At 43.1% G+C, this 11,960-nt stretch overlaps 1 long non-coding RNA gene across 13 annotated transcripts; it reads right to left on the bottom strand.

Moving 5' to 3' along the window:
* Positions 1 to 4,037: 4,037 nt before the first annotated feature.
* Positions 4,038 to 11,730, bottom strand: LOC125543929. Of its 13 annotated transcripts, none has more exons than XR_007299064.1 (10): positions 10,705 to 11,730; positions 10,433 to 10,567; positions 9,883 to 10,289; positions 9,520 to 9,606; positions 8,718 to 8,771; positions 8,469 to 8,595; positions 8,040 to 8,190; positions 6,332 to 7,661; positions 5,124 to 5,600; positions 4,038 to 4,398 (listed from the first exon to the last, which is right to left on the bottom strand). It is a non-coding gene; the product is annotated as an uncharacterized LOC125543929 (long non-coding RNA). The 13 variants fall into 13 exon arrangements; XR_007299068.1 differs by lacking the exon at positions 4,038 to 4,398 and having other exon boundaries at positions 5,182 to 5,600; positions 10,705 to 11,009; positions 11,270 to 11,729; XR_007299066.1 differs by lacking the exon at positions 4,038 to 4,398 and having other exon boundaries at positions 5,182 to 5,600; positions 10,705 to 11,009; positions 11,350 to 11,728.
* Between the last annotated feature and the right edge of the window lie 230 nt (positions 11,731 to 11,960).

Genomic DNA, 11,960 nt, shown 5'->3' with positions numbered 1-11,960 from the left:
TGATTTCGGTCGAAATCGATATAAAGATCAGCGGGATCGGATGCACGGTTTGGAAATGGCACGCAAAGCAATAATGACACAATTCTGCGATTAACAGCACGATGCCATCTAGAATGCAACAAGAAACTAAGCTACTGCACTCCAACATAGCAACAAAGCACATGGCAGTAATCTACTCAAGATGCTTGACAAAAGATGAACACTGAGATACGGCTAAATTACACAAGAGCGGGTTCAAACAAGTATGGCAAAAGGGCAAAAGATAACAACATCACAGACTTAGTGAAAATAACATGTCAGGAATTAACATCAGGAAGACATGTTTAGAGCAAGATAACAACATGCTACAGGATCAGCTCGTAGCAATACAAGGCATGGAATGAATCTACTCAAAGAATATAACAAAAGTCCCTTACTGACCATAAGCCAAAAAGGATCAGAAGATATGATGGCACCCATGTAAACATAGCAAGTTTCGTTAACAGATTCAGACTTAGCAAAAGTGGACAAGGCATAAATAGAGTTACGTAGGCATGTTTGCGAGTTTGATGCACTCAACACAAGGCATTGCATGACAAGCTAAGCATACTCCTAGCAAGAAGACATGATCAAGAAGCTAAACATGGCAAGAACAATCTCATAGCATGCATGGATCAACTACAACAACCTTGGCAAAATTGATTAACACGTAAACAATCTGCTTGGAACATTTTATAGCAAAAGTAGAGCAAGATTGAGTCATGTTAGGGTACTCCATAAATGCAAAAATGGACATGGATGGATAGAGCATAACCATAACTCAAAATCATCCTTACTGAACATACTCAAAGGAGGCATGGATTACTATGTAGCAACATGAATACATGGCATAAAAATAACGGCAGAGCAAAGACTTAGTGAAATTCTAAGTCTCTGAAATCAGCAACATTACGAGACCTACTTTGCATGCTTGTGCTAGTCACCACATTGATCACAAAAATACATGGCATACACCCCTGTAAAGATGGCATGGGATAGCCCAAAACACATGTAGGGCTCATAGTCATATGCAGCACACAATAATCATGGCAAAAATGACAAATGCTCATAATCTGATAAGAATCAGCACCTAACATTTTATAGCACTCTTGCAACAGCAATTAGGGCATCAATATGGACTCAAACAAGCATGGTGCAATGGAACAAAATGAAGAGCTCAACCAGATGAACATTTCGATATATCATGCATACAAAATGGAGCAGCGAGCACAAAGTATGGCATGATGAACAGAGGCATGAAAATGTCGCAGATCTGGGACTTAGAGAAAAAAACAGGACCGAAAGTGAGTGTTGGATAACTATCATGCGCATAAGGCGGTGAATAGGGGGGAATGCTAACCATGGGCCCTTGGGCCGGATCGGAGCGGCCTGAGGGAGAGGCGCTGCTGGGCCGGCGGCTGAGGTGGCCCAAGACGGGGCCCACGAGCGCGAGGGGGAGGCGGCCCACGAGTGGGCGCTCGTCGTCTCCTCGACAGGAGCCGAGCGAGGCCATGGCGGCGCCGACGACGGCAGGGGCTCCGGCGGGAGGGCTTGAGGGCGCGGGGAGGCCGGGATGAACTGGAACGGGCAGATCCGGGCCTGAGGACCCCGGATCCGGCGAGACTTGAAGACGAGGAGGTCGGCGATGAGGTCTCCATGGCGGTGGCGGAGCATGAGGTTGGGTTGCCAGCGACGAGGCTTGCGACTATAGGGGAGGCAGGGAAGCGGGGCGGCACAGTCGGACCATGGCGCCGGCGGATCTGGTGGCGTGGGTTGTGCCGGCAGGCGGTGGTGGCGAGGTCGGTGCAGGCGGCGGGGCGGCGCAGTCGTGGCGCGCAGTGGCAGAGATCCGGCGAGGGTCCAGCGAAGCGGTGCAGGCGACTCGGCCCAGATCCGGCCCGGGGCGGGCCTCCCGCGGGCCTGGCGGGCCGGCGGCGGAGGGAGGAGAGAGAGGGACAAGTGGCGGCATGCAGTTAGAGGAGAGCGGCGGCGGGATGACGTGGCGGCTTGCGATTGGACGGAGTGAGGTGGCCGGCGGACATGTCTGGCGCGGACGGATGTGTTCGGCGGCGCGAGGAAGGACACGCTAGGGTTCATCCGCGAAAATTCGGAGGGAGACACAAATATATAGGTAGAGGGAGCTAGGAGAGTCCAAATGAGGTGCGGTTTTCGGCCACGCGATTATGATCGAACGACCAAGAGGATTGATGGGGTTTGGATGGGTTTTGCGCCACTTTGGAGGGGTGTTGTGCTGCAACACACACGAGGCCTTTACGGTTCCCCGGTTAACCATTTGAGTATCAAACGAACTCCAAATGGCACGAAACTTGACAGGCGGTCTACCGGTAGTGTACCAAGGCCGCTTGGCAAATCTCGGTCCAATCCGAGAATGTTTAACACCCACAAACGAAAAGAGGCAAAAGGGAGCGCCGAAGGACGTAGGAGCGCCGGATTACAAAACGGACAACGGGGAAAAAACTCGGATGCATGAAACGAACACGTATGCAAATGCGATGCACATGATGACATGATATGAAATGCATGACACGCAAACAAATGACAAGGCAACAACAGCAAAATAATGGAAGACACCTGGCGCAACGGTCTCGGGGCATTACAGAGGGTGAGATCAGGGAGCGAGATGGGGCTCTGGGTGCGGGCTGGCCTAGGTGCAGATGGGTCGAAATAGATGGGTTGGCTCTCTTCTCTCTCCCTCTAATTTTCTTTAACAAAAAAGCAATTAGAGAGAAGAAAAAGAAAGAGATGTTTAGGGAAAGAATTTGAGCAAGCGGATAATTTTTTTGGACTCACAAAAATGTGCTTTCTCCGAGAAAAATAAGAATGGTCAAGATTGCAAAGTTTAAATTCAAACTCATTTGAAATTAATAAAATGGTGTGACCTAGGACTAGGGTTTTGAAGTGCCTAGAAATTTTGAAAAATTTGGACGAGTCTCAATAAAACGATAAAAGAATAAGAGGACAAGTCAGAGACCAAGAACTAAGATAGGGAAGGCATGAAATTAAAATGTAGTGTTTTATGGTGCATTCCAAATAATGGAATATTTATTTTACCTCCCTATACATATTGGGATATATGTTATAAAGAGAATTTCACCATGTGAATTCCCTCGATTTAAATGGACCGAAAATCCACGCAATTTATTTAGTTAAGTTTTACAAAATTAAATGACATGATGGCATGATGACATGATGTAAGCAAAAATAAATAAAGCAAGCAAAAATGAAACACACGGAGGTCACGAAAATATGGAAGTCGTCTGGAGCGTCGGTCTTGGGGCATCACACCTCCGTGCCACCCTACATCGGTTCTCCCTCGTCCGACATCTGAAGAGTAGCCGATGTCCAGTCGATGCCGGTTAATGCTTCAAAGGTCGCCTCATCATCTGTACTCCTAATCTCTACTGATAGAATGCCCGTGCGATGCTACGGGCTATTCCAAGCGTGCTCAAACATCAAATGGGCGTCTGAGCCTTGCAACGAGAGCATAATATTACTATGTGGCGACATAAAAGATAGTGAAATTTGATAAGAAAAGGCATCGTGTATAGTTTCTAACCATGTCGATATGTGTGTCCTTAGTCTTTCTCTGTAACGCGCTTTTGATTATTTCTCTTCTATTATTTATCTCCTGGCATAATGGATCTCCTTGTCCAATCAATCTATCTCTATTTGCAACATCTCGACCTCTCCTTCCTAACGGTGTACTCGTCCCATGTCGCCCGGCTGCATTGGCTCTCATTCCGACACCATCTTGTCCCCACTAACTTGCCCTCGCATATCCTAGATCAATCGTAGCACATCTTACCATTTTTTCAGAAACCGGCTCATCATCACTACACCACCAAGTGTCCTCCTCACCCATGGCCCAGCACAGCACAATAAGTAATCTTGGCCACATTCAAGCCAAGTATTAACTACAGGGCGCACACACACACACACACAGAGTTGAATTTTTTTTCTAAATTTGATATATTATTTGTGAGCTTATAAACCCCAGTGGCAAGGAAAGATACATAGAAACAACTATGAATTTCAATACCCGGAGAAAGATTTACAAGACAACAGGATGTATCCATGGAAAGGAAAGATAGTAGACTGAGCTCCATGGTTTCTACAACCCAACCCATATATCCATGCAAGAACAAGTGCTTGGATTCCACAGCCCAATGGCCGCAAGCACGTCATCCATAGTGTATGTTTCCACATTGTTTGTGTCTTTGCTTTATGAGTAATATCACACGCCAGTCTCCAAACTTTCCCAGAACCATCAAAATAAATATTCTCCAAAACATCATATTTGGTAGCTCTAATAATGTTGACGTGCAAATGCTGGACCGGCCCCAGCTCGCCCCTCCATCACTGCAAATAAGTATAGTATGCCCCATGGAGAGAAATATAACCAATATAACTTGTTGCATCTTCCCAAAAAATATATAACTTGTTGCATCTTCCCAAAAAATATATAACTTGTTGCATACAATAATGAATTGTGTCAAGTTTCAAGAGCATGTGGTCTCCTCAAATGCAATATATAACAACAAAGCAAAAATTCAAAGCAAATGATATTTATTTTCTTCAAACAATGGCATCGATTGAAATACCCCCAATGAGTATTCATCAGACCTGTCAGCTAAGTCAGCTACCATGAGGAGTAATTTCTTTTACTGATATGTAGTATAAAACTAAGCAAAACTGTAATATTTTGTGGATTGCTTCTCGATACTATTTAACACATAAGTTTCAAGTTTATGACTTAATATTTAAAACAACATTGGCACTAAGTTATTTTTAAGTTTGATTGGAGGTTCGCCCAACGCATTACATTTCGTGGACTGGAAAGAACACATGTTTTCAAGACCAATTACTTGAATTAACTTGCGATGCTACTCGGTGAATCCGAAAATTCAGGAAGAATGAGGTGTTTAAAAAATAGATTTAAGAAAGTGGTGAGCAATCATAGCTCAGTCTCAGCCATTGATAGCAGATTAATATGATCCAAGGTGAGAGGACCTTTAAGTGTACATAGCTCAAGAATTAGCATATGACCTTATGTGATGATTAGTAGTATCATAGGATTGACTCACATGGATAGCAACATATATACAACTTCAATGGCATCCAGATCATATTTCACGACACCCCTTCCAGCAAGAAGAATGAACTGCAGTTTAATATAACCAGATAGATACCACACATAGATGTATATAACTCAGCTAATTTTACAAAGGTAAAGTTTCATCAAGCAAATGAGAGACATTTTTACCAAAGAGAATCAATCAGCTTAAATACATTGTGTAATACTCCCTCTGTCCCAAATTTCTTGTCTTAGATTTGTCTAGATACGGATGTATCTAATACTAAAATGTGACTTGATACATCTATATCTAGACAAATCTAAGACAAGAATTTTGGGATGGAGGGAGTATGTTACTGGAGGAGGAAGACCCAATAAACCTTATTCCAACAACACCAACATGTCCTCGCCTTTGCCCTTGTTCTCCTAGCACGACATCGTGGTCGATGATGGCTCCAGCCGCAACATGACATCACCTCAGCCAATGCTGAATCACAAGTTTACAACAGAATAAAATGTTTGCATTACCTCTTGTTTCCGAAACATGCAGAGTTCATTCTATTAAGTAAAGATAGATTAGTAGCAGACACAATTCTAACTAAAAAGGTTGTACATGGTCATCGTGCATACTGCATGTATCCAATAAGTTTAACTAATGGGAAACATTTTATGAGGAAACAAAGGCTTTTCCTATCAACATGTTAGCAAATGTTCATCCAGTGCTCCAAAAAATGTCAATGGCAGATCTACACAGCATTTTGGGGTGAAAAAAAATAGATTAAGAACATGCGTCTACGTTACTATTCATAAAGAATTTATAAATTTGGCAAAAAATTGGAACCACGATAAAAAGAATAGGTGCATTATGCATTTCAATTTTTACAAGAAAATATATCATCAAAGAAGATGAAAGCAGAGACCATTTTTATACAATATAACCGATGGTACAGAACCATCAACCATAAAACATTTGCATATCACAACTCTCAGCTCAATAAAATTCATGTTAGAACTGTAAGCATGTTTTTGTTACACTATATACATGTCAATATTTCAAGCAACTCGTTCCTTTTCTTTGTTTTCTAATAAGCACAAAGCATGAACTCTAAACCTCTCCTTTTGTGAAGAGAAGCATCCACAAAGCTCGGAAGGTATATACATTGTTGTTGCGGCATAATATTAGTCTGTACTCTGTGCTAACATAATAAAAAATCTCACCCACAGTGTCATGTCATCAGCGACAACGGCTTTTCCTTCAACGTTGCAGGCTTGTGCTCATTGCAAATCCATAATATAGCAAGCAATTGAAACACTGCATGAATAGCTTCCAAATCCATAATTTCGATGGAAAAAAAGGGGAACAAAAAGCTACAAAATTTATCCATCTCTACCTATTGCAAGGTGCACAGGTACTGCAGGGCATATATACATTATTGTAATAAATTTGTACTCTCTATGTATTAGTTTGTTTCTTGCATCAATTTGATAAACGAACTGGGTTGCAGTGGTGCGTCAATAAGAATCATTATATAGGACACAATGACACACACAACAACACTTAAATCACGACACATAAAATTCAGGGATATGCATACAAAAAAAATCAGGGTGCATACCGGCACCTCCCAGGCTCAAATAAATCAGGGTGCATACCGGCACCTCCACGAGCGCATATGCGCAGCCACCGCCCCATCCGCTCTTGCAACTGGTCGACTCGACACAGACGTGCAGCCGCCACTCCATCCCCTCTCACGAACGCTCTCTCTATCACGGCCGCCGCTTGGGTTGATGTTGTCGGAGCCATGTCTTGATCTCGCCGGTCCATGGTAACTTGTTTCTCTCGAGAACCGCCTTAAATTCATAGTACAAGAAAACAACACATACCTCTCTGGAGCTCTATGTGGGTTGTGAAGTCCATGCTTAATACAAATGGTTGCAACATGAAATTACTTTATACTGTTTGAGAACACACTTCAGATCTAATACACACACGACAATACCAGTAAAGTTTAAACAAAGAAAATTGATTCTTTGTATTTTGAGCTCTTTTTGGAAGAAAAAGAATTTGAACTGAGAAAAGTTGATAGATACTATGACTAAATTATACTCATAGCGCTGTAGCATGGAAATCAAAAGAGAAGCACCACAAAGCATCAATACATTTATTTTAGATCCCTGAACCTTAGCAACTTTGATTAATTTTTTGCCATTTAAAGGATCAACTATCCAGTTCCAATTGGCAGACTATATCCATTTTGCCTGCACTGCACTTAACTTCGTCAGTGGCTGTGATGAAATAGCATAAAAGTCAGTCTTTGTATTTGAGCTCTTTCCGAAGGAAAAAAAATATTGTATTTGAACTGAGAAAAGTTGAGATACTATGACTAAATTACACGCATAGTGTTGTAACATGGAATACAAAAGAGAAACACCGCAAAACATAAATACCTTTATTTTAGATCCATGAACCCCCAGCAACTTTGAGAGATTTTTCTCCATTTAAAGGATCAATTATCCAGTTCCAGTTAGCAGACTTTATCCATTTTCCCTACACTGAACAACTGTGGTGAAATAGCATAACTTGGTGGGGAACATGACAATCACAGATTAAACCACGAAGAAGCAGAACGATTCCATGTTTTAGCAATTCAGATTCAGGTTATGTATTTTTTCTAAATAATTGCGCGGCCATAGTACAGTAATAAATGTTCCTATAGCTGCAGGACAAACACATGAGAATGATCTATACTATAATGTCTATAAAGGGGTGTCGTCAAGTTATCATGGCACGCGCCTAAAAAATAAAGCACAACAATGACCAAACCCATCTTGCCCATTTTTCCAAACGTTACTTCACAGGAATAAAATCTTGTACTGATAGTACAAATTAGGTGCAATGGAATACGTCGAGGGCGCGGCGGCGTACCTGTCTTGTTGGTGCGGCCGCGGATGGAGACGGGGGCCAGCGCGTGGTGCGCCGGGAAGACGACCTTCTACGTAACCCAATTCATCGTCACCATGCCATCATCGTGCGCACGGGCACCAGTGTCATCGTGGAGATAGTAGATAAAATACCCCTTCAATTGTAGAATTGTTAGAGGCGTCACAACTATGCTACTACTGCACAAATCTATGAAAAAATTTGAAACTAAATTATCACATCTAAACTCAAAACATCGGGGCATCCTTAATTCATTCATTCAGAGCAATGCAAACCTCCTAATCGAACATGCTGGACCTATGAGCTAGAAACTTTTAAAAAAATTGTAAAGAAATAGCAGATTCATGAACCATACATGACCTGATTAAGCCCTAGTAAGGATAAATCAGTGTCTATATGAATGCAACCATGTACCTTTTATCTCTGTGTTTTCTACGTAATCCAATTCATATGATACCCTTGGTTTTTCTGAACTTGATGGGTAACAAACAATCTTCAAATATCCCGAGGGAAGAAAATCATCTGAAAGCTACACTCTAACCTGCAACAATAAGGGGAGAAAATTATAATACACATTGGCTAGCAAAAATGATTACCATGATCTTAAATAAGCAAATAGAGCAGTATTGTTCCCACAAAGGCAAATGACAGAGTACAGCAAACCTGGAAGTACCAACCATCATATCTTGAAATATGTTGTTTACTTCATCGACGGATCTAACAAAACTGAATTAAGTTAGAAACCTGATCAGGTGCAAGCTTGCAGTATGGAAGTAGATCGATCATGGGCACAAGAAAGGAATTGAATTCAATATTGAATAATCTCCTCACTCATCTCTGGTGCTTTTGCAAGAACGGAATTAAATTCAATATCAAAGAGTAGATCTCTTGTTTTAAGCTTGACTTGATTATATTGTTAACTAAATTCTGCAAAAAATAATGCTCGCGTTCTAAAATTTGAGTCATCTAGCAAAAGGTATTTCAATCTATAAAGTTGTTGGTGCAGGCATCCACTCTGCCTCTAAACCTCCATGTCTCTTTCTGTCATGGGTCATATTTTTGCAGAATTTAGTTAGAACCATCAAGTGAGTTTTATTTAACTCACAAGCTTATATGCATCTGGAACTTTAAGTTATACTCAAATCTCTACAGAAAGGTGAAGAACCATGCAGGAACTAAGAACAGATCGTGAACTTCTAACAAAATCTCAAAACTGGCACATGAGGGGACATATCCTAATATTGAACATAAGTCGGCATGAAGATGTCCCAAGATACAAACTTCGTGTAATTTATCGTGAAAATTGTCCCTGATACAATCTAAAGTCCAAATTTTCATCAATCTTTATTACATAAAAAAACTTTTGTTTTCTTTGATTAAACATGCATACCAGACCTCTCCAACAAGATGCACCCCTCCAAAATGATTTATGAAGCTGACGGATATAGAAAGCATGTAGCCATACCTATTCTTGTGCATGTCTTCACAGCTTGAGAAAAACGAGGTACCATCATCTTTCCAATAGTTTGCTGACTGCTAATCACCTTGCAGGCTAAACAAACACGATGGTCAAAGTTCTAATTAATTCAAACACAAACAGCATAAAAAAACTGAGATGGAAGCCACTACACACATACTATTCTGAATCTGACAATCAATTGAATTGACACATTTCTATTTGTACACTTGTAGACATCTCAAATATCACAAATTACATTTTAGATTTTGTTCACACCAGATTTTGTTCACATACTCTAGTAATTACTGGTAGTGAAAAAATGGTTAACAAATAGAACATGGTGTGATCTTCAAAAAAGAGGAATAGAACCTGGTGCGTTGTTGCTTCAGCATCGCGTTACTACAACAGGAAGCCATCGGCCTCCTCCCGCTAGCTCCGAGAAACCGCATTTCCGCTGTCAGGGTGCCGGCGTCTTCTTCAACATGATAGCCTCCCTCCCTCTGCTTCTTGCTGTCTCCAGTTGTGCCAACATCAAAGAACCATCCACCCCTAGCATCGACGAGTGCGTTGAATGGGAGACAGCAGAGTGAGAGTTGGGCCTGAAGATGCTGTCACATGCCTTGCTGATCATTTGACCTGTCAAGCACCAGTGCGACGGATATGATCGGCGGTCACGCCATCCCCGGATGCACAGTTCCTCCGCTCCTTCCCTGCCATAACCCAGAGCCCTCCGACATGCCCCACCACGACTCAGAGCCCTGCTCCATGCTCCGCTCCTTAGCAATTTGTAAATCAAAGAAGGCAAAACGAACCACTCATATAAATTTTGCTGTGAAGTTGCTTCTACACGTGAACATAAGTAAAAGGGGTACCAGAAACTACAATTAGGCAAAACTTGTGAACCTTCTTAGTCTCATACCTGAAGCTACAAGGCCGTTGTGGCACCTGTCAGACAGTAGAGCAATAAATAGGATTGGCTATCGTGCCATTCCCGGATGCACAATTCCTCTGCTCCTTCCCCGCCACAATACAGAGCCCTCCTCATGCTCCACTCCTTAGCAAAATCAAAGAAGGCAAAACAAACCACACATATAAATTTTGATGTGAAGTTGCTCGTACACGTGAGCATAAGAAAAAGGGGTACCATAAACTACAATTAGGCAAAAAATGTGAGCCTTCTTAATCTCATACCTGAAGCTACAAGGCTGTTGTTGTCATCAACCATTGCTGCTGTATGTGCGTATATTGGTATTCAACCTCAATTTCACCAATAAAGTAGGTAGAGATTCTTGTTACCGTGATAGAAGAAACACTATGAAATGCATCATACATAAGAAAATTCAGGAAAGGTGTCGCATCTAGTCCTACTACATCAGAAGCATCCTTGTCGTTGACCCTGTTGGTTGACGTGATCATGAGGACCAGGGTTCAGGGCGGTCGACACATGGTACGCCGCCTCCGACTTAGGAGGTATAGACGCGGGCATCAGGCTCCATCTGCTCAATCATAATTAGCAAGTTTCAACCTACAATCATGCACACTTTTCACTTACTCCACTGCAACCTATACTCCATAAGAGACAAGCACTTACCAGCCACAACATCAAATACAAGGGAAACATGCAAGTGAAACTTGGAAGGTATAAACATGGATTTATTGAGCACATTATAGGTTCCCGGACTATAGGATGCTATAGCTGCAGATTATAGATTCCATTCGGTCATGTATTCCATTCAGCAACATCTCTGAACCTTACCAGTCAATCTGTCTGAACTGCAATCCTCTCTCCTCTCTGTACTATCTTTTTTTCATATCTGAAGATTGCACAACACATACCAGTAGCAGCATCGAGGTCACCACGAGGCAGCCGCTGCTCCTTCCCATCATCCATGGACTCCATCTTCCTCGGGTCCACGGGCTCGAGCGGGATGCCGGCGATGGCCAGAGGGGCGGCGGTGCGCATGCCAGCAGGGGGAAGGGAGAACAAGGGCGGCGGCGCGCCCTCATGGAGGAGGGAGGAGCAGGGGTGGTGGCATGTGCGCCGGGAGTAGGTCGGGAGTGTGTGGGAGGGGCGCGCATAGGCGGCATGGGTGGCCGGGAGCGAGGGAGGAGGTGGGGGTGGGGCGGCATCGGGATCCAGGGAGGTTTGGGCTCGGGCAGCGCCCGGAGTGGGGGAGAAGATGGGGGCGGGGCGGCGCCGGGAGTGGGGGAGAAGATGGGGGCGGCGCGGCGCCGGGGGGGGGGGAGAGGGGGGGGGCGGGGTAGGAGGAATCGCTCGTACCTGCCCTAGCATCTTTTTTTTCACTGGTTAATTTTCGTAGGTTAATTTTGGTAGATTTTTTTATATCCGTTTTTCTATCTATGGACCGGAGGTTTGCACCCTCGTCCCATCGCAATGTCAGTTTTGCTCGTCGTTCGGTTCGGGGGGAATCACTCGAAGTGGGAGG

This window comes from Triticum urartu, chromosome 3, assembly GCF_003073215.2.
Source record: "Triticum urartu cultivar G1812 chromosome 3, Tu2.1, whole genome shotgun sequence".
Taxonomy (NCBI): domain Eukaryota; kingdom Viridiplantae; phylum Streptophyta; class Magnoliopsida; order Poales; family Poaceae; genus Triticum; species Triticum urartu.
Note: the sequence above shows the minus strand (reverse complement) of the source record. Positions and strands in the feature narration are given on the sequence as shown.